Source organism: Pezoporus flaviventris, unplaced genomic scaffold (genome assembly GCF_033815535.1).
Source record: "Pezoporus flaviventris isolate CSIRO_AGI_PZ_B2104156 unplaced genomic scaffold, CSIRO_AGI_Pfla_v1 ptg000160l, whole genome shotgun sequence".
NCBI classification, from domain to species: domain Eukaryota; kingdom Metazoa; phylum Chordata; class Aves; order Psittaciformes; family Psittacidae; genus Pezoporus; species Pezoporus flaviventris.
Window position 1 is genome coordinate 404,099 of NW_026892708.1, and position 20,052 is coordinate 424,150.

Here is a 20,052-nt window from a genome sequence, read left to right on the forward strand (position 1 = left end):
GAAGCTCTAAGGAGTTTTCTAATTTATACCCACAGTGGTTTGTTAAAAACAAAGGCAAGAATGTTATCAGTAGAGTTTGCTGCAGGAGAGTTGCACTTTGGTTTGAGGCAATGGGGATTAAAGAAACCCAAAGCAAACATGGAAACACACCAACACCCTGAAACAGCAAGAAAATCGAAGGTAATTGAAAAACCCAACCAAAAGTCTTTATTTCCTATGCAAGAAGTCATTCCTGGCACAAATTGCAGCCCCCACATATCTTGGTTGCTATAAAATCGCAATGCCACCAGGGAAAACAGTCACCACAGGGTTTCCCCACACACCCAAAACTTCCCCATTTCTTTAGCAGCTCATCACTCAAAGGTGAGAGATGTCCGTTGATCCAGTTGTGTTAACACGCTCCTCTGGGAATGGATTTGGAGCTGATGGGCTGATAGGAAGGAGAAGGCTTGGCTGAGTCGTGGATGGAGATTTTCCACCTGTGGTCACTTGAGCTGTGGCATCTCCAGTGGAAAAAACACTCTTTAATCCCGGGGAAAATAACCCAAACAGGGATGTGACCCTGGTCAGCACTAAGGAATAAATCTTTATTTTTTTATACTTTATTCTTTATTTATACTTTATTCTTTATCTGTTCTCTTTTATTCTTTATTTATTCTTATTCTTTAGTAAAGTTACCAGCCTGAAGCTGAATCTTACTGTTGCCAGCAGGATATGACAGTATCCACATATGCTTGTTCTTTAGATGTCCATTTCCCCTTCAAAACTACATTTCATCTACTTCTGAACAAAATCCATTCCTTTTCCTGTGTGATTTTTGTTCCTTCTTGGTACCATTGCTCTCTGTGGTCACCTCCAAGAGGTGCAAAATGGTCACAGGAGTCCCTGTAGGTATCAAAAGGCAGAAGATTTGAATAACCGTCTAGAAAAATCATGGATCAGGATTTCTTATACAACACCACCATCTATTGGACGTTGCTGGAATAGTCACTCCTTTCATTTAAGATAAAACCACCTTTTTCTTACGTGCTGGGAAGCTTTGGGTTGCCAAGAGGCTTGTTCTCAGAAAACTGAGAAATAATAGATAAATAAACTAAGGCCATCATGTTGCCTCTACAGTTGGCTGATCCTATGTAGACAGTTTATTTCCTGACCCTGTTAAGGCAATGCCAGATAGTTTAACAGCTTCAAAGTCCTCTCACATTTAGAAATGATGCTTTAAACCCCACTTTTCCTAATGCAGTTCTTGGCTGAGGCTTCAGGTTGTATGAAATGTAGATTATTGTAGAATCATAGAGTGGTTTGGGTTGGAAAGGACCTTGGTTCCAACCCCCTGCCATGGTCAGGGACACTACACACTAGACCATGTCATCCAAGCCCCTGTGTCCAACCTGGCCTTGAACACTGCCAGGGATGGGGCAGCCACAGCTTCTCTGGGCACCCTGTGCCAGTGCCTCAGCACCCTCACAGGGAAGAGCTTCTGCCTAAGAGCTCATCTCAGTCTCCCCTCAGGCAGGTTCAAGACATTCCCCTTGGCCTGTCCCTACAGGCCCTTGGCCAAAGCCCTCCTGCAGGCTTCTTGTAGTCCCCTTCAGACACTGAAAGCTGCTCTGTGGACTCTAAGCAGCTTCTCTTCCCCAGGCTGCACAGCCCCAGTGTTCTCAGCCTGGCCCCATACGGGAGGTGCTCCAGCCTCTGAGCATCCTTGTTGCATCTCTGGACTTGCTCCAGCAGCTCCATGTACTCCTTGTGTTGGGGACACCAGAGCTGTATCAAATCCTCTTGACCTTCCACCAGTTCATCATTGAGGAAATGCTTATAAATCAGGCAATGTAGACAGACGTCAGTGCCTTATGTGAAGTCTGAGCCTCCTTTTTGTGGGCTCTACTTTCATTTAGCACAATTTAGACAGAAAAAACATGGTGCTGTCTCAGGCCTGCTATTAAATACCTGATACTTATTTGGATGGATTACTGAAGGCTCAGGCCTCGCTTAAAACAACCTGAGGCTACTTGAAGAGAACCATTCGTTGTGCTGGTTTCCGTACCCTGCACTTGCTGTAATAATGACCAGTAGTGAGCAAGAATGACCAATAATGGCCAGTAATGCTCAGTTCCATAATCACATATTCCACATATTCCTTCCTTACCTCCACAGTACTGAAGAGCTCCAAATGTGCTTTCAAACCCTGCATAGATGTGGCAGCAGCTTTCTCTCCCACAGCCTCCTCAGAGCCCCCTTCACCTCCTTGTTCCTCAGGCTGTAGATGAGGGGGTTGAGGGTTGGGGTGAGGATGCAGTAACACACCGACACCAGCTTTGCCTGATCCCATGAGGATGCCGCATGAGGCTGGACGTAGGTGAGTATCGCAGGTGCGTAGAAGATGGTGATGGCAGCCAAGTGGGAGGCGCAGGTAGAGAAGACCTTCAGCCTCCTCGTGGCCAAAGGGATCTGCAGGACGGTGTGGAGGATGTAGGTGTAGGACACCAGGATCATCAGGAGAGAGACCATGGCAATAAACACAGTGCTGTAAACCTGCAAGACCTCATTTGTGCTTGTGTCTGAGCAGGAGAGCTGCAGGAGGGTGGGCAGCTCACAGAAGAAGTGGTTGATGCTCCTGGCCTGACAGAAGGACAACCTCTCTGCCAGCGTGATGTGCACCAGGGAGGTGAGGAACCCGATGCTGTACACCAGCACCATCATGCCATAGCAACGCACCCTGGTCATGGTAGTGGTGTAGAGCAGGGGCTTGCACACAGCCGTGTATCGGTCATAAGCCATTACCCCAAGCAGGAAGCTCTCACTGGTAGCCAGAGCCATGAAAATATACATCTGGGCAAAGCAACCCCAAAAGGAGATGTGGCTTCCCCCCAGCAGGAAGGTATCCAGAGCTTTTGGGATGATAGCGGAGGAAAGGCAAACATCCATGCAAGATAAGTGGGTCAGGAAGAAGTACATGAGGATGTGGAGGTGGGGGTCAGTGTTGATCAGCAGGATCATCGTCAGGTTCCCCAGCACCATGAAAACATAGAGGGAGAAGAAGACTGTGAAAATGGTGGTTTGTAGCTCTGGGGCATCAGACAAACCCAAGAGGATGAAGCTAGAGAAAACAGTGAGGTTTCCTGTATCCGTCATTTCAACAAGTTGATGGATTTGGATTGAAAGGAATCAGTGAAATACATCCCTAGAAAAGAAATAATGTGGAAGTTTAGTTGGAGTTTAATCCATAAAGTAAGTGCAATGGAAAATGGTGTATTTGTAATGGTGTATTTCTGTCTGTAGCTCAAGATCTGAAGTCAAAGAAGTGAAGGAGCTCATTACACAGCCTGAAATTAAAAGAGAATAATTCTACAATGATTGATATACACATCACTAATGAAACACTGCAAAACATCATGTCTATCCAAACGTAATACAATAAAATCAAAGAAGTACATCTCAAAATGTGGAAATCAGAAAACATTTTGTATTTTCTTCTCTGATTTCTGGGCATTTTAAGGATTTTTTTCTCTCTTTTTTGTATTTTTCAGAGTGGACCAGTGCTCTTCTGTAGCTTCATTACTTGTGCTGCATCCTTTTCATCACACCACAAAGCCATGTACTTGAAATTTCCTTTATGTTCTAAGTTTATCTGCTTTTGAAGAACCCCCACCCTGCATAATGTTAAGGGAAAGCAGTGGACTTGTCTCCAGCAGAGCTTTGCTGTGATTGCAGTGAGCTGCCTATGACCAACTCAAATATCCACCTAAGAGTGCAGAATATATCATATATAAACCAAAATGTTAAGGCTTTATCTTGGATACTCTCATCTCTGCCATTCAATTCCTCTGCAGTTGAATTACTTGATGGAATATCAATCTATGAACGGCTACATCACTGCAAAAATACCCCTAACTCTCTTGTAGGTATGTGGGTTTTTGAACTAAACCCACCCTTTGTTAGGGCACGTTTAATCACACCGCAGGCTATCATAGAATGCTTTGGGTCAAAGGGACCTTAAAACTCATCCAGTCCCAACCTCCTCCCAAGAACCCCCACGCTGCATAAGGTTAAGGGAATGCAGTGGTCTTGGCTCTAGGAGAGCTTTGCTGGGATTGCAGTGAGCTTCCTATGACCAACCTAAATATCCACCTAAGGGTGTAAAATACAAAAGACACAAAATAAAAACCGAAATTTTAAGGCTTTAGCTTGGATATTCTCATGCTAAAATATTGCTAAATCAGTTGTAAATGGGGTCAGGAAGGTTGGTGTTTTTGAAGCAAACCTACCCCATACTAGGGCACTTTTACTCACATCATGATTTATCATAGAACGGTTTGGGTTGAAGGGAAACTAAAGCTCACCCGGACCCAACACACTGCCATGGGAAGGGACCCCTTCCACTAGAGCAGCTTCCTCCAAACCTCTTTAATCAACATGGCCTCGAACACTGACAGGGATGGGGCAGCCACAGCTTCTCTGGGAACCCTGTGCCAGCACCTCAGCACCCTCATAAAGAAGAACATCTTCCTAATCTCCAACCTGAATTTCCCTGTTTCAGTTTAAACCCTTCACCCCTTGCCCTATCAATACAGTCCCTGAAGAAGAGTGAAATTCAACATGCCATCAAGCATGGGAGAGGCAGCATGACCAGGGTCAAACTGGACCCACCACCCATCAAAGCCTTTTGTACTTGCTTGTTTAAAGAGGAAGGTGGTGGTGGATGCAGTGCCTGCAGCTCCTTTTGGAGCCCATCCGATAGGTTGAAGGAGAAATGCCTGGGAGCAGGATGCTCCAGGCTGGCTGGTGGAGGGGTTTTATCTCACAGGAGGCATTACCTCAGAGGCTTGTGTTGTGCAAACTGTTCTCCCAAAGGACCCTCCTCCATCGGATAATTAGTTTGACTTGATCAGCAAAACAACCTCTCAATTCCTCTCTCCCCAAACTCCTTCTGGCTGCATCAACACCTCCAAGACCAGTTCTCCTGCAGAGACCTTCCCAGGAAGGCAGGCCCAGGACAGTTTGCTCTGTCTTTCCCCATCTATCACATACCTCTTCCTTTCAGTGTTTCCCTTTACTTCCACAGAGATCATCTAATATTGCATTGAAGGGAGCTGAAAACAAACACAACAAAGCATCCTCTGTGTGGATGGTTTGAGGTGCTCATGGGGATTAGTTTCCAAAAGACAGCTTTATTTCCATACACTTGACTAGTGATTGTACAACACTTAGGTCAAAAGCATTGGCTCAAAACATGGCTGCTTTGAGGATATAGCAGGATGAAGTCAGATTTCCCAGCCTTCATCTGAAGAATCCTGAGTGCCAGTGTGTCCTGAATGCTTCTCCTATATGAAGAGATATTATAAAACCCTTGGTAAAAAAATTAACTGATAACCTTGTCCCAGACATTTAGAAAACACAAAGGATGGGGCAAACAGGTCGCTTTAAATGTTTTCAATGCAAACCTTGTTTTCTGCTAGAAAGCAACAGACTGACAGTCCAGGAGATGGACTGGAGGAGGGCAGAAAAGGATTTCTGAGTGGTTTTGAATGTCTTTCTTCCCCATTGGGTACTGGGCTAAAGCAAAGGCTTATGAAGTGGGAAAATCAGTATAACAGAGAGAGAAATAACTTTCAATCAAATTCTGGAAAGAAGAAAAATATATAATTCAAAGATCATTTAAAGGAACAACATGAAGGCAAAAAAGGCCACTAAGAATGCCTGGGTGCACTTGTGCAGGGTGAATAATGCAGCTTGAAGTCCCAGATGCAGACAGCTGGGTACTGCACTTGCTCCATCAGCTTTGTCAGGGGACCCAGCCCAGCAGAACCTTGGCTTTTCAGGGGGGAGGAGGACCCCAAATCCTCCCTCCTAACAGCACTCAGGTTTTTTACAACCCTACTTAAAATCACAGCAGAGCAGAGGCTCAGATATGACTTGTCCTCATTTCCCACAAGGGCTTTGACTTCAAGAGACTGACAGCTTTATTTCTTAGAATTGCAGCCTGGTTTGTGTTGGAAGGGACCTTAAAGCCCCTCCAGTTCCAACCCCTGCCACGGGCAGGGACACCTTGTACTAGGGAAGCTTGCTCCAAGCCCCTGTGTCCAACCTGGCCTTGAACACTGCCAGGGATGGGGCAGCCACAGCTTCTCTGGGCACCCTGTGCCAGCGCCTCAGCACCCTCCCAGGGAAGAGCTTTTGCCTAAGAGCTCACCTCAATATCCCCTCTGTCATTTCACGTGCCCAAACCTTGTGGGCTGGAGTTGAAATACCTGGAAATATCAGTTAATATTTCCTTAAAACCAGAAATAACACCAGAAATCATTTGCTAATATAAAACATGAGCTTAGATATCTGTGGTTTGATGCCAGCAGGGCAAAGCCGCCACCTACCTTCTCCCTTTTGCACTCTGAAGCCTGAAATAAAGTTTATTGCTATGTCTAATAACGTTTAAATAATAAAATATATTAACTTCAATTACTATTTAAGTAACAATGACTTTGGACAACAACTTTCTTTCCAGTACACAGTCACTGTCAGGTCTCAGGCTGCAGCCAGAGAAAGTCCTGTCCATCCCAGCACAGAATGTAGCCTTGGTTTAAGGAGAAGCATGTTTTCCAGCTGTCATGCTTCCAAGTATGTTTAGTCCCTGCTTTGTGCAGGTGCTATATACACCCATCCTTGAAGGTGCTATATCCAACCAGCCTCTTCAACGTGTAATATCCAGCCATTCTTGAAGGTGCAGTATCCAGCCTGCTTGTTCTCCTCACCAGGGCAGGGTAGCCCTCTCCTTTCAGCTGACTAGGAACCATGAATGGACAAAGAGCAGAGGACTTTACTTTTTGCTTTCCTCATGGCATTCTTCATATCTGCATTTCTTAGGCTGTAGATGAGTGGGTTCAGCATGGGGACAACCACAGAGTACAGCATGGAGACCACCTCGTCATGCTTTGAGGACTGGCTGGAGCTGGGCCGGAAGTACACGAAGAGGGAGCTGCCATAGTAGAAAGCAATGGAGATGAAGTGAGAGGCACAGGTGGAGAAAGCTTTACGTTGACCAGCCACAGACCACATCCACATGACAGTGGAAAGGACCAAAAAGTAGGAGATGAGGATGAAGACCGTGGTGCTCAGTACCTTGAACCCCACCACGGCAGCAACCATCACCTCGATGGCAGGGGTGTCAGAGCAGGAGAGGGCTAGCAGTGGTGGTCCATCACAGAAGAAGTGATTGATCGTCTTGGACCGACAGAACGGGAGACGAGATATGAAAACCGTGTGTATGGTAGAGCTGATCACGCCAGCTAAGTAGGCACCAGCCAACATCCCAATGCAAAGCCTTTGGGACATGACTATGGAGTAGAGAAGGGGGTTACAAATGGCCATGTAGTGATCGTAAGCCATAGCAGCCAGCACGTAGCACTCGGTGGTGGCACAGGTTGCAAAGCAGAAGAGCTGAGTGGCACATCTAATGAAGGAAATCACCTTCTGCTCCACTAGAACACCGAGCAAGGCTTGAGAGATGATGGTAGAGGAGTAGCAGACATCCAGGAGAGACAAGTGGCTTAGGAAGAAGTACATGGGATGTGTAGGCATGAATGCATTCTGATTAATGCAGTTACTCCCAGGTTTCCTATGAAGGTAACCACATAGATGGCAAGGAATAAGGCAAAGCACATCACCCGCAGGTCTTCCCTGTTTGTGAAGCCCCAGAGGGGAACATATAATTATCTTCAACCATAGTGAACCTAAAAGAAGATTACCTGCTTTATGTCTTTAAATTGAAAATTCTGAATAGGCCCAAATCCCTCAATAATGTTAAGAATGTCACGTTTTGTCTATCAGTCAGTTACATCACTTTAAGTCAATATAAAGTGTGTATATATACATATATATACACACAGATACATATATATAAGTCAATAGGAGGTAAATTCTTTTTGAGAGAGGAAAACACCAAGTGCCCAAGGCGAGTCTTGGCTGAACACCACAACCACCACCAACACACTTGGAAGCAAGTAGGTATTTTAAGGCAAGGAGGGAGGGCAACACCAGAATAAATAAACTGCAGGGTTCCTCATAGTTCCTCTCAAGCCATTGACACATGGAAGTCCTTGAATTCCTGAGTAACTGCTGGGAAAAAGGAATTACTTCTCATCTTTTGGGTGCTGCCAGTCCAGTGTGAGTACGTGAGGAATAAATGGCTGTTCTCTGTGACCCAGGAGGAGCTCTTTGAGAGCAAATGTGGCTTTCCTTAGGGTAGGATGGTGCAGAGCCAGGATTTCTCGTCTCACTTTGCTTTAGACACGATGCCTAACATGGAGACAAAAGATACATTCAGGCTTGATCAAAGATAAATTCTGCCTGGGAGAAACCAGCAGCTCCTAAAATCACAGCTTACGACAGGCAGAATAAATCTTCATTGATTTTTCCTGCCTAACATTAATCATCACTTGACAGAGTTACACCAGAGAGCAAAGCAGGAGTGCGCGTGGCTGGTATCTGACAAGCAGAGCCATGCTTAAGAGTCATCACATCTCCCTGCAGCTTGCGCACACTCACTGGAATGGAGATAAATTCATCTGAAAACCCATACCTTGCCGCCCTCGTTTAGATATTATCCATGCAGGTTGTGGGTCCACACTCAGCTGAAGAGTTGACTGAATATTTATCCCTGTATTCCTGGGGAAAGGACCTCCATTTGTGGCTTTCCTACTCCGATTTGGTAAGATCTTGTTTTTTGGCCAAGCTTTCAACAAGCTGCCCTAGGACTCACCAAGCAGACTGTTGCTAGTTTTATCCAAGATGTAACTCTTGACATTATGGATAGGAGAACATCCAGATGCTGTTATGATCCTACAGCCAAGCAAAACCTTGCAGCATAACCTCCTGGTTAGGTAGCAGTTACCTTGCTGTCATGGAACCATAGAATCCCAGACAGGTTTGTGTTGGAAGAGACCTTAAAGCTCCTCCAGCTCCAACCCTTCCCGTGGCAGGGACACCTTCCACTGGAGCAGCTTGTTCCAAGCCCCATCGAACCTGACCTTGAACACTGCCAGGGATGGGGCAGCCACAGCTTCTCTGGGCACCCTGTGCCAGCGCCTCAGCACCCTCACAGGGAAGAGCTTCTGCCTAAGAGCTCATCTCAATTTCCAGTCTGGCAGTCCAAAGCCATCATAGTGGATGTTATCCTCAAGATCTCAGTACAGGAACAAGAGGAAGGTGCCAGATATATAAAGTCATAACACACTGCTTGGTTACCTGCTCTTTCGAGAGTCTTACAGCACAAACTGTCTAATGAGTGAAGAAAAGGATTGTTTAAAATATGAAGCAAAAGAGCCCCATGCTCACAGCACCAGCATCCCTCTGATTCCTCAAGGGGATGGTTTCTGCTGCCCTGAAATAAAGCAGAGGAGGTAAGGTTTGCTACAAGGCCTGTGGATCCTGTGGATGCCACAGGACAAAGCAGGGTTTTCATATCAGGGATTTCTTCGTCTTTGCTCTCAGATCCACTTGAAATGGGTTTTAATACTCCCAGCTTCTCCAGGCTCCAGCTAGAAGGGTAATGCTGCTCTGTCTTCTCCCATGCAGCATCTACCCGTCCTTCCAGAGCCTTGTCCTTTGTGGTATTCACCGAGCCAGGGGTAAAACAAGTCAGGGGATTACACATTAACCGCCAGGGAGCTGTCAGACCAGGCAAGGGACAGCCCAAAGGGCTCCCAAGAGCCAGGTCAGGATACACCCAACAGGTTTTAAAATTAATGGCACCAGAAGGTCTTATTTGAACAATATCAGCCCTTTTAAGAGTTTTATCCAGCCTTCAAAAATCCCCAGAGGTGGTTTAGTACATAGCAGTATGTAGTGTGTCATATCCGTGTTCAAAAACAAGATTACCTCTTGAGAAGCACTCTTGGAAGTGTTCAACCCTCTGTGTAGTTACAATCCAGCTCTCCTTTATCTCAGTTCATGCTGCTACTTAGAAGGAAAAAATAAAGGCAGAACTTCCTTTGCAGCTGCCTTTCCATTTCAATCAGAAATGCTTCCATTACTGTGCGCCCAAAGATGAGAGGGGGCTGCAGGGCCTTCCAGGAAAGGACAGAAATCACCTCTTTACTCCCAGAAAGCCCTAGTAGGGAATGACCCTGGCTATTCCTGCCTAGCACTTAATGCTCTGCAACAAAAGGTGGGTTTCCTACCCCATGCAGGTTACCAGGATGGATCCACCAGTAACCCAGGAACTTGGTTACTGTATAGGCATCCTCACCCATTCAATTCAGCATCAGAGAGCACCTAAATAAGCCCAGCTGCTCCCCTGGGATTATTTAGGTGGTGATGGGTGTGATTTACATACATCAACAACAAGGAATTAAATGCTTCACGTCCATGGGATAAAGGTTGAGACCTTACCTGATTTGAGATCTGATGTGTTTTTTTTTGCTTTCATTATAAAATCTGGGATGGCTTTGTCAGGAGTAAAGATGTACAATGGGGACACTTTCTGAGAGGGATCTGTGAATCTGTAGGAAACAACTGATGGAGAAAGGAATCATTTAAAACACCAGGAATTAGCACTTCAAATTGTGTATGGATAGCCCAGACTATTTAATGAAAAAAGCATTTAAAAGGCAGAGTGAATTTGATATCCTCAACATCAGGAGGACATGGATCAAGTCCAAAGGAGGCCACGAGGACGCTCAGGGGCTGGAGCAGCTCCTGTATGGAGCCAGGCTGAGAACATAGGGGCTGCTGAGCATGGAGAAAAGAAGCTGTGTGGAGACCTCAGAACAGCTTCCAGTGTCTGAAGGGGGCTTCAAGGATGCTGGAGAGGGACTCTTCATCAGGGACTGTAGTGACAGGAAAAGGGGTGATGGGTTCGAACTGAAACAGGGGGAGTTCAGGTTACAGATAACAAGGAAGCTCTTCCCTGTGAGGGTGCTGAGGCACTGGCACAGGGTGCCCAGAGAAGCTGTGGCTGCCCCCCATCCCTGGCAGTGTCCAAGGCCAGGTTGGACGGAGTCTTGGATGACATGGTCTAGCGTGTAGTGTCCCTGACCATGGCAGGGGGTTGGAACCAAGCTCCTTTCCAACCCAAACCACTCTATGATTCTACAATAATCTACATTTCATACAACCTGAAGCCTCAGCCAAGAACTGCACTAGGAAAAGTGGGGTTTAAAGCATCATTTCTAAATGTGAGGGGACTTTGAAGCTGTTAAACTATCTGACATTGCTTTAACAGGGTCAGGAAATAAACTGTCTACATAGGATCAGCCAACTGTAGAGGCAACATGATGGTCTTAGTTTATTTATCTATTATCTCTCAGTTTCTTGAGTAAGAACAAGCCACTTGGCTACCCAAAGCTTCCCAGCACGTAAGAAAAAGGTGGTTTTATCTTAAATGAAAGGAGTGACTATTGCAGAAACCTCCACTAGATGGTGGTGTTGTATAAGAAATCCCGATCCATGAGTTTCTAGCCACTTATTTGAAAACTTCTGCCTTTTGATACCTAGAGGGACTCCTGTGACAATTTTGCACCTCTTGGAGGTGACCACAGAGAGCAATGGTACCAAGAAGGAACAAAAATCGCATAGAAAAAGGAATGAATTTTCTTCAGAAGTAGATGAAATGCAGCTTTGAAGGGGAAATGGACATCTAAAGAGCAGGCATATGTGGATACTGTCATGTCCTGCTGGCAACAGTAAGAGTCAGCTTCAGGATGGTAACTTTAGTAAATTAGAGTAAAGAATAAGAATATATATATTATATATATATAATAAATATATATATAATAAGAAATAAAACGTAAAGGATAAAGTATCACAGTATCACAGTATGTTAGAGATTGGAAGGGACCTCGAAAGATCATCTAGTCCAATCCCCCTGCCGGAGCAGGAACACCTAGATAATGTTACACAGGAATGCGTCCAGGCGGGTTTTGAATGTCTCCAGGGAAGGAGACTCCACAACCTCCCTGGGCAGCCTGTTCCAGTGTTAAAGTATAAAGTATAAATAAAGAAGAAAGTATAAAAAAAGAATAAAGATTTATTCCTTAGTGCTGGCCAGGGTCACATCCCTGTTTGGGTTATTTTCCCCTGGATTAAAGAGTGTTTCTCCCACTGGAGATGCCACAGCTCAAGTGACCACAGGTGGAAAATCTCCATCCAGGACTCAGCCAAGCCTTCTCCTTCCTATCAGCCCTTCAGCTCCAAATCCATTCCCAGAGGAGCGTGTTAACACAACTGGATCAACGGACATCTCTCACCTTTGAGTGATGAGCTGCTAAAGAAATGGGGAAGTTTTGGGTGTGTGGGGAAACCCTGTGGTGACTGTTTTCCCTGGTGGCATTGCGATTTTATAGCAACCAAGATATGGGGGAGCTGCAATTTGTGCCAGGAATGACTTCTTGCATAGGAAATAAAGACTTATGATTGGGTTTTTTCATTACCTTCGATTTTCCTGCTGTTTCAGTGTTTTGGTGTGTTTCCATGTTCTCTTTGGATTTCTCTAATCCCCATTGCCTCAAACCAAAGTGCAACTCTCCTGCGGCAAACTCTACTGATAACATTCTTGCCTTTGTTTTTAACAAACCACTGTGGGTATAAATTAGAAAACTCCTTAGAGCTTCTCTTAAAGGCTTTGAGAAAGGCAGAACTTGAGGAGGAAAACTGAAAGGGTGAAGTTCCACAGCTGCCTGAATCGAGGTGGCAAAGCCCAATTTGACTGTGATTTAAATCAGCAGCCCGGTTCCAAACAGAGACCTGTTGAAGAATATGCATTTCACTTACTTGACTCAGGCACGATGTCCCAGGGCTCCATAACTGCATTAAAACATCAGTTCATCCATTTAGATCTTGGGAAAAGCCCATAGCACCTGGGCCCTCCCCACCCTACGAATCACTGAGACCCCAACTAAACTGAGGCAAGGAAAATTAGTATTGTGTGTGTTGGTGTTGACATTTGACACAAGAATACACTGTGCTATATATAAATATATAGTTTAGGATTCATTTAATATTGTGTTTTGATATATATACACACATACATATGTGTTTATGTGTATAATTTGCCAGTCATAGGAACAGAGACCTCCTAGATGTCCTTTGTGAACAATAACTATGTCCTGCTGGTCATAGTCACATCAGTGACTAGTCATGGTCATGCTAGTCATGGCCGCATCAGGTTACTCCTGTCCTCATTCAGGCAACTTCTGAGCATGTCCATGGGTGGAGGCTCCACAGCCTCTGGGACAAATCCTCATAGAATCACAGAATAGTTATGGTTGGAAAGCACCTTAAGATCATTCAGTTCCAACCCCCCTGCCATGGACAGGGACACCTCACACTAAACCATATCATCCAAGGCCTCGTCCAGCCTGGCCTTGAGCACTGCCAGGGATGGAGCATTCACAACCTCCCTGGGCAACCTATTCCAGTGCCTCATCACCCTCACAGGGAAGAATTTCCTCCTTAGATCCAATCTAAACCTCCCCTGTTTAAGCTTGAACCCGTTACCCCTTGTCCTGTCAATGGAGTCCCGAATTAAGAGTCCCTCTCCAGCATCCCTATAGGCCCCCTTCAGATACTGGAAAGCTGCTCTGAGGACTCCACGCAGCCTTCTCTTCTCCAGGCTGAACAGCCCTAACTTTCTCATTCCTGTATTCATAAGGGAGGTGCTCCAGTTCCCTGATCATCCTCGTGTCCCTTCTCTGGACTTGTTCCAACAGTTCCATGTCCCTTTTATGTTGAGGACACCAGAACTGCACACAGTGCTCCAGGTGAGGTCTCACAAGAGCAGAGGAGAGGGGCAGGATCACCTCCTACGACCTGCTGGTCATGCTCCTTTTGATGCAGCCCAGGATACGGTTGCTTTCTGGGCTGCGAGCGCACACTGAAGCTGGCTCATGTTCATTTTCTCATTGAACAACACCCCCAAGTCCTTCTCCACAGGGCTGCTCTGAATCCCTTCACTACCCAACCTATAGCTGTGCCTGGGACTGCTCCGACCCAAGTATAGGACCATGCACTTGGCATGGTTAAACTTCATGAGGTTGGCATCAGCCCACCTCACAAGCTTGTTGAGGTCCCTCTGGATGGCATTCCTTTCCTCCAGGGTATCAACCGAATCACACAGCTTGGTGTCATCAGCAAGCTTGCAGGTGATCCTTGAATATTAACCAAGAATCTTGCACCTCCTTGCCCCCTAGGGCTATATCCCATGGAACCTTACTAAGCAGGTTCCTGAAGAGGCCAAAGTCTGCTCTTTTGAAGTCCAGGGCAGTGAGCTTGCTGCGTGCTCTCCTCACTTTCCTGAGGATCTCAAATTTGACCATCTCATGATCGCTGCATCCAAGGCTGCCCTGGAGAGTCACATTTCCAACGAGCCCTTCCCTGTTGGTGAGCATGAGGTCAAGCACGGCACCTCTCCTTGTTGGTTCCTCTATTACTTGCAGAAGGAAGTTGTCTTCCACACAATCGAGGAACCTCCTGGAGTGCTTGTGCCAGGCCGTACCGTCCTTAAAACAGATGTCAGGGTGGTTGAAGTCACCCATGAGAACAAGGGCCTGTGAGTGTGAAGCTTTTCCTATCTGTCTATAGAGCACTTGATCCACAGGTTCTCCTTGATCAGGCGGTCTGTAACAAATCCCCACAGTAATGTCTCCCATAGCTATATTCCCTTTAACCCTGACCCACAAACTCTCTGTGGACTGCTCACCTGTCCCCAGACAGAGTTCCATACTCTCCAGCCTATCCCTGACATAAAGGGCAACGCCCCCTCCCTGCCTGCCAGGCCCGTCCTTCCTAAAGAGCCTGTAACCTTCCATTCCAACACTCCAGTCATAGGAGCTGTCCCACCATGTTTCTGTGACGCCCATTATATCATACCCTCGTAGACGTGCACACGTCTCTAATTCCTCTTGTTTGTTCCCCATGCTACAGGCATTTCTATAGAGGCACCTGAGCCGAGCTCCAAATGAAGCCGGCTCATTGGCTGGAGCGGCTGGGATATCTCTACATTGCTCCAAGCATTTATTATAGGTGCTGGACGCTGACTGGGTGTGATGGGATGTAATGATGCCCCCCTCCCCCAACACATCTAGTTTAAAGCCTCCTTGACCAGTCTGGCAAGCCTCCTACCAAAACTGCTCTTTCCCTTTAGACCAGCTCCACCAGCCCCCACTAGACCTGGCCTACAAACTTGGGTCCCGTGTTCAAGGCACCCAAACCCCTGACTATAACACCCCCCTTTTAACCAGTTATTAACCTGGCTAATCCTCCTAGCTTTTTTAATGTCCTCCCCTGCATCGTGGGGAATTGACAAAAAGACTATCTGAGCTCCAGAGCCCCTCACCACCTCCCCCAGGGCTCTGTAGTCCTTCTTTATGTTCCCCAGGCTACTACTATCTATATTCCTAGCACCCACATGTATCACCAGGAGTGGGTAATAGTCCATGGGACGTACTACAGCAGGCAGCCTTTCTGCCACATCCCTGATCCATGCCCCTGGTAGGCAACACACCTCCCTTGAGATGGGGTCAGGCCGACAGACGAGTGCTTCTGTCCCTTTCAGTGTAGAGTCCCCTACTACTATGACCCGCCACTTTTTCCTGGCAGCACCAGTAGAGATCTTCTTTACCAGTGCATCAGCCGGCTGTTTCTTTCTCATTAGCCCCCTGCAGGACAGCAAAGCGGATCTGCCTGGGGACAACAGATTTAGGGGGAAGCCCCTTGCTTTTGATTGTTCTTTTCCTATTTTTTTTGTTTTTTTTTTTTTGTCACTAATTCCCAGCTTCCCAGGTTAACGGCCTCCTTCTTTCCTTCATGAGCTAGAGGTGAAGCTCGAGGCCCCTGCACAGTTTGGGCCAGGAGCAAACATTCCTGCTTCCTCTCAGCTTCCCTGACATCTCACAGTCTATTAACAGCATCCCCCAGCTCAGCCCCTGCTGCAGGAGCACCTCCACCAGGGAGCACCGAGTGCAGCCCTGCCCATTGTGCACCCTCCCCTCACCAGACCGGTGCAGGCACTCTCTGCACCCCGAGCTCTGCACTGCAGCCTCCCGCCCCTCTCACCGGCTCTGTCTGGGTGCCTACGCTGCCACCACCGGGGCAGCCAGAGCAGAGCTCCCGGACCGGGCCCTGCTCACACGCCGAGTGCTCAGCATCCCGCTCGCCTGCCCGCACAAACTGCCCCGACCCGCTCTGTTCGCCGCGCTCCCTGGGGCAGGTTTTTAACCCCTCAGGGCTGGTGCCGCCCCTCCTGGCTCCCCCCACTGTGAGTCCCTGCTCGCCCCAGCTGAGCTGCCGGCTCCTGAGCAGGTCCTGTCGAGGACTCGAGGCTCCCTCGGTGTAGGACAAGAGCTGCATCACAGCATGCAGTGGCACAGAAATACCTGGGAATGACACACAGGGCACATTCCATGAGGAAACCTTCCAGGTTTTTCCTCTAAGAAGACTAAAAATGCACTGCAAAACCTCAAGCAACCTTCTGAAAGGTTATTCCTCAATGGCAGAAGGTTGGTGCTTTGTCCCAGCCATAGGGTTGGGTGGTCTGTTCTGGATTTCTGGGGATAAGGATGTTGGAGTGTTCTCAGAAGATGTTCATTTAAGGGAAGGTAAAAGCAGCTAGAAATAGAACCTAGAAATCTATATACAACATTTCTGGCTATTTCTGGTGTGTTGGGAGCTCATAAATATGTAAAAAGTGCAAAATCTCACAGAGATATAAGTAACAATGTGGGGTTGCAGCAGGGAAGCGGAGAGCAGCCACCCCAGTGGGAAGCACTAAACCCAAACCTGAAGTGCTGGGACCATACAGAGATCATTTATTTGGGCATTTGCCTCCCCACCTCTTTTCCTCCCTCTACCTTGCTCTGGGGAGACCCCCCCGCTCCCCTGCAGTCCTGATCCAGCTATGGGGCAACAGCACAAGAGGGACGTGGAGTTGATGGAGAGAGGCCAGAGGAGGCCATGGAGATGCTGCGAGGGCTGGAGCAGCTCTGCTCTGGAGCCAGGCTGAGAGAGCTGGGCTGGGTCAGCCTGGACAAGAGAAGGCTCCTGAAGGGGAGACCTGAGAGCAGCTCCAGTGCCTGAAGGGGCTGCAGGGAAGCTGGAGAGAGGCTTGGGACGAGGGATGTAGGGACAGGCCAAGGGGAATGGCTTTAACCTGCCCGAGGGGAGACTGAGATGAGCTCTTAGGCAGAAGCTCTTCCGTGGGAGGGTGTTGAGGCGCTGGCACAGGGTGCCCAGAGAAGCTGTGGCTGCCCCATCCCTGGCAGTGTTCAAGGGCAGGTTGGACACAGGGCTTGGAGCAAGCTGCTCCAGTGGAAGGGGTTGGGGTTGGAGCTGGAGGAGCTTTAAGCTCCTTTCCAACCCCAACCAGTCTGGGATTCTATCAATCCCTCAAAGACAGCTAACAACATTCTATTACCTACAGAACATGATGTCCAGTTCATTTCTTAGTCTCAGAGTTGTGAGGAGCAGCCTGCCAACCCCTTCCTGACCTTGAGTGGGGAAAACCGTGGAAATAATACCTGAGCTGGAGGAGATAACAGAAGTTAAGTGCACTGACTCTGTTAGACTTATTTGCCACATTGAGGGGAATATTTCTCTCTGTGCTGGAACCTGACCAAAACTGCTAGTAGTGATAGGACAAAGGGGAATGGGTTAAAACTTAAACAGGGAAAGTTTAGATTGGATCTAAGGAGGAAATTCTTTCCTGTGAGGGTGGTGAGGCCCTGGAATGGGTTGCCCAGGGAGGTTGTGAATGCTCCATCCCTGGCAGTGTTCAAGACCAGGTTGGACAGAGCCTTGGGTGGCATGGTTTAGTGTGAGGTGTCCCTGCCCATGGCAGGGGGGTTGGAACTGGATGATCTTAAGGTCCTTTCCAACCTTAACTGTTCTACGATTCTACTGACAGCAATTGCCAGCTCAGCCTATTTTTGCTGTCTAGGACAGGACTCTCTGCCCCACGCTGCCAGGGAAACCTCCTGAGACTTGAGTATCTCACTCAATGAGTTGTTGTGGGCAGCTGGGGATCCAGCAATGCTGTATCAGAGCTGGGGTGGTGGATTCAGGGCTCCTGGGGCATCACACTCAGATATTTTCAGTCTTTCTCATGGAGCAAATGGAATGTACAGTCCCTTTTTCTGCCTCCCTAATGAAATGTGATGACCAGTTTGCACCTCTTCTCCAGTTTTCAAATGGTTCAAGATTGGGTTTGGGTTTTTAAAAGAAAAGGTCTGATTTAGCCTCATGATTAAGAGATTTCTGAAGGGCTTTTGGATGTGTTTCTCTGCCTGTGAAGATTCACCAAGAACCACAGTTAAGCGTTGCCTCAACTATCAAATCTTTATTGTTCTAATGTCCAACCTAACAGAGTACATGCAAGCCACATGGCATTGCTCTTCCCTATTTCACTCCATCTTTCCTCCTTCCCGCAGGGATGCTGCCATGCAATACAGTAACGGGGCTGAAGGCAACCACACTGCAGTGACCCACTTCATCCTCCTCGGCCTGACAAGCGAGCCCAAGATGCAGACTCCTCTCTGTAATCTTCTTCATGATTTATCTCATCACTCTCATGGGCAACCTTGGGCTGATGGCACTGATCAAGACAAGCCCCCGGCTGCACACCCCCATGTACTTCTTCCTCTGCAATCTCTCTGTTCTCGATCTTTGCTACTCCTCTGTATTTGCTCCAAAGCTGCTTCTTGCCTTCTTGGTGGAAAACAAAACCATCTCTTACCCTGCTTGCTTCCTGCAGCATTTCTTCTTCCTCATGTTTGTGACCACAGAGGTGCTCTTGCTGGCTGGGATGGCTTATGACTGCTATGTAGCCATCTGCAACCCACTGCTCTACACGGTTTCCATGCCCCACGGGGTCTGTGTTCAGCTGGTGGCTGCATCATACATGGGGGGGGGGGGGGGGGGGAATTTTGAACTCCCTAATCCAAACCTGTTGCTTGCTGCTGTTGCCTTTCTGCGGTCCAAACACCATCAACCATTACTTCTGTGACACTAACCCTTTGCTGAAGCTCTCCTGCTCCAACAGCCACCTCAATGAGCTTTTGCTTGTAATTCATTCTTCATGGGAGCATTTCCATGTCTGTGCTCGTCCTCATCATCACCTCCTATGTATACATCCTCTTGTCCATCCTGAGGATTAGGTCTGCTGAAGGAAGGCACAAAGCCTTCTCTACTTGTGCCTCCCACCTCCTGACCGTTACCTTGTTCTATGTCCCTGCTGGGCTCAGCCACATGCAATCAGCTTCCAAGTACTCCCTGGAGACAGAGAATGACACCGCTGTGTTTTACACCCTCCTTGTCCCTATGCTCAACCCTCTGATCTACAGCTTGAGGAACAAGGATGTTAAAGATGCCCTTAGAAAAGCAACAGCAAGTAACCTCATTGTGAGCTGCTCATTGACCAACCCGGTCCCAGTTGGTTGATAGAACTCCTCCTCTTTCCCTTTTTAACTTGTTTTGTGTCAGCTGTCTGGAGGAGGAAGGAACTGAATGTCTTTACAGGAGCAGGTACAGCACATTCTAACCATGCTTTAAACTCTGCAGAGGCTCTGTGATGTTAAGCATCCCTTCAATATAGGTCTCTGATAAATATTCTCTTGTCATCTCTTGGGGTTTTTGTTTTGGGGAAAATAGATGTGATATCATAGGAGGTGGCAAAAATAAGCCCATGAGGAATTTCCCTCTTCAGTTTAGCTTTAGAAGTTGCACTGATTCAAGCAGTCATTCATCCAGAGGCAAGTTCAAGGAGGGATGAAGGGTTTTGAGGAGGTACATCCGAAAAACATCACTTTACTTTGGGCTAATGCAAGGAAATGCATAAAATCCCATTTGCTCCCAGAAGGATGTGCAGTGCAAAGTAAGGAAACGGAAGGAGAAGCAGAGCCACTGAGCTGCCAGAGGATGAGCATGGTACCTGCTGTGATTGAGCATTGGGAAGATGCTAAATCTCTGTGTGACCAGAACATCCCAGGCTGGAGGCAGCAGAGCTGTGTCTGTCATCCTGCACCTTCCTTCCTACCACTGGAAACATCCAGCTGAGCCAAAGAGGTC

The 20,052-nt window shown here is 47.4% G+C and overlaps 1 protein-coding gene and 2 pseudogenes across 3 annotated transcripts in view; 2 read left to right on the forward strand and 1 right to left on the reverse strand.

The window, feature by feature from the left end:
• LOC133283275 (olfactory receptor 14C36-like) overlaps window positions 1–20,052 on the forward strand; it is a 538,687-nt gene that overhangs the window by 355,407 nt on the left and 163,228 nt on the right. The window lies entirely within an intron of this gene.
• LOC133283292 (olfactory receptor 5AU1-like) lies at window positions 6,781–7,688 on the reverse strand (annotated as a pseudogene).
• LOC133283293 (olfactory receptor 5J3-like) lies at window positions 18,427–19,425 on the forward strand (annotated as a pseudogene).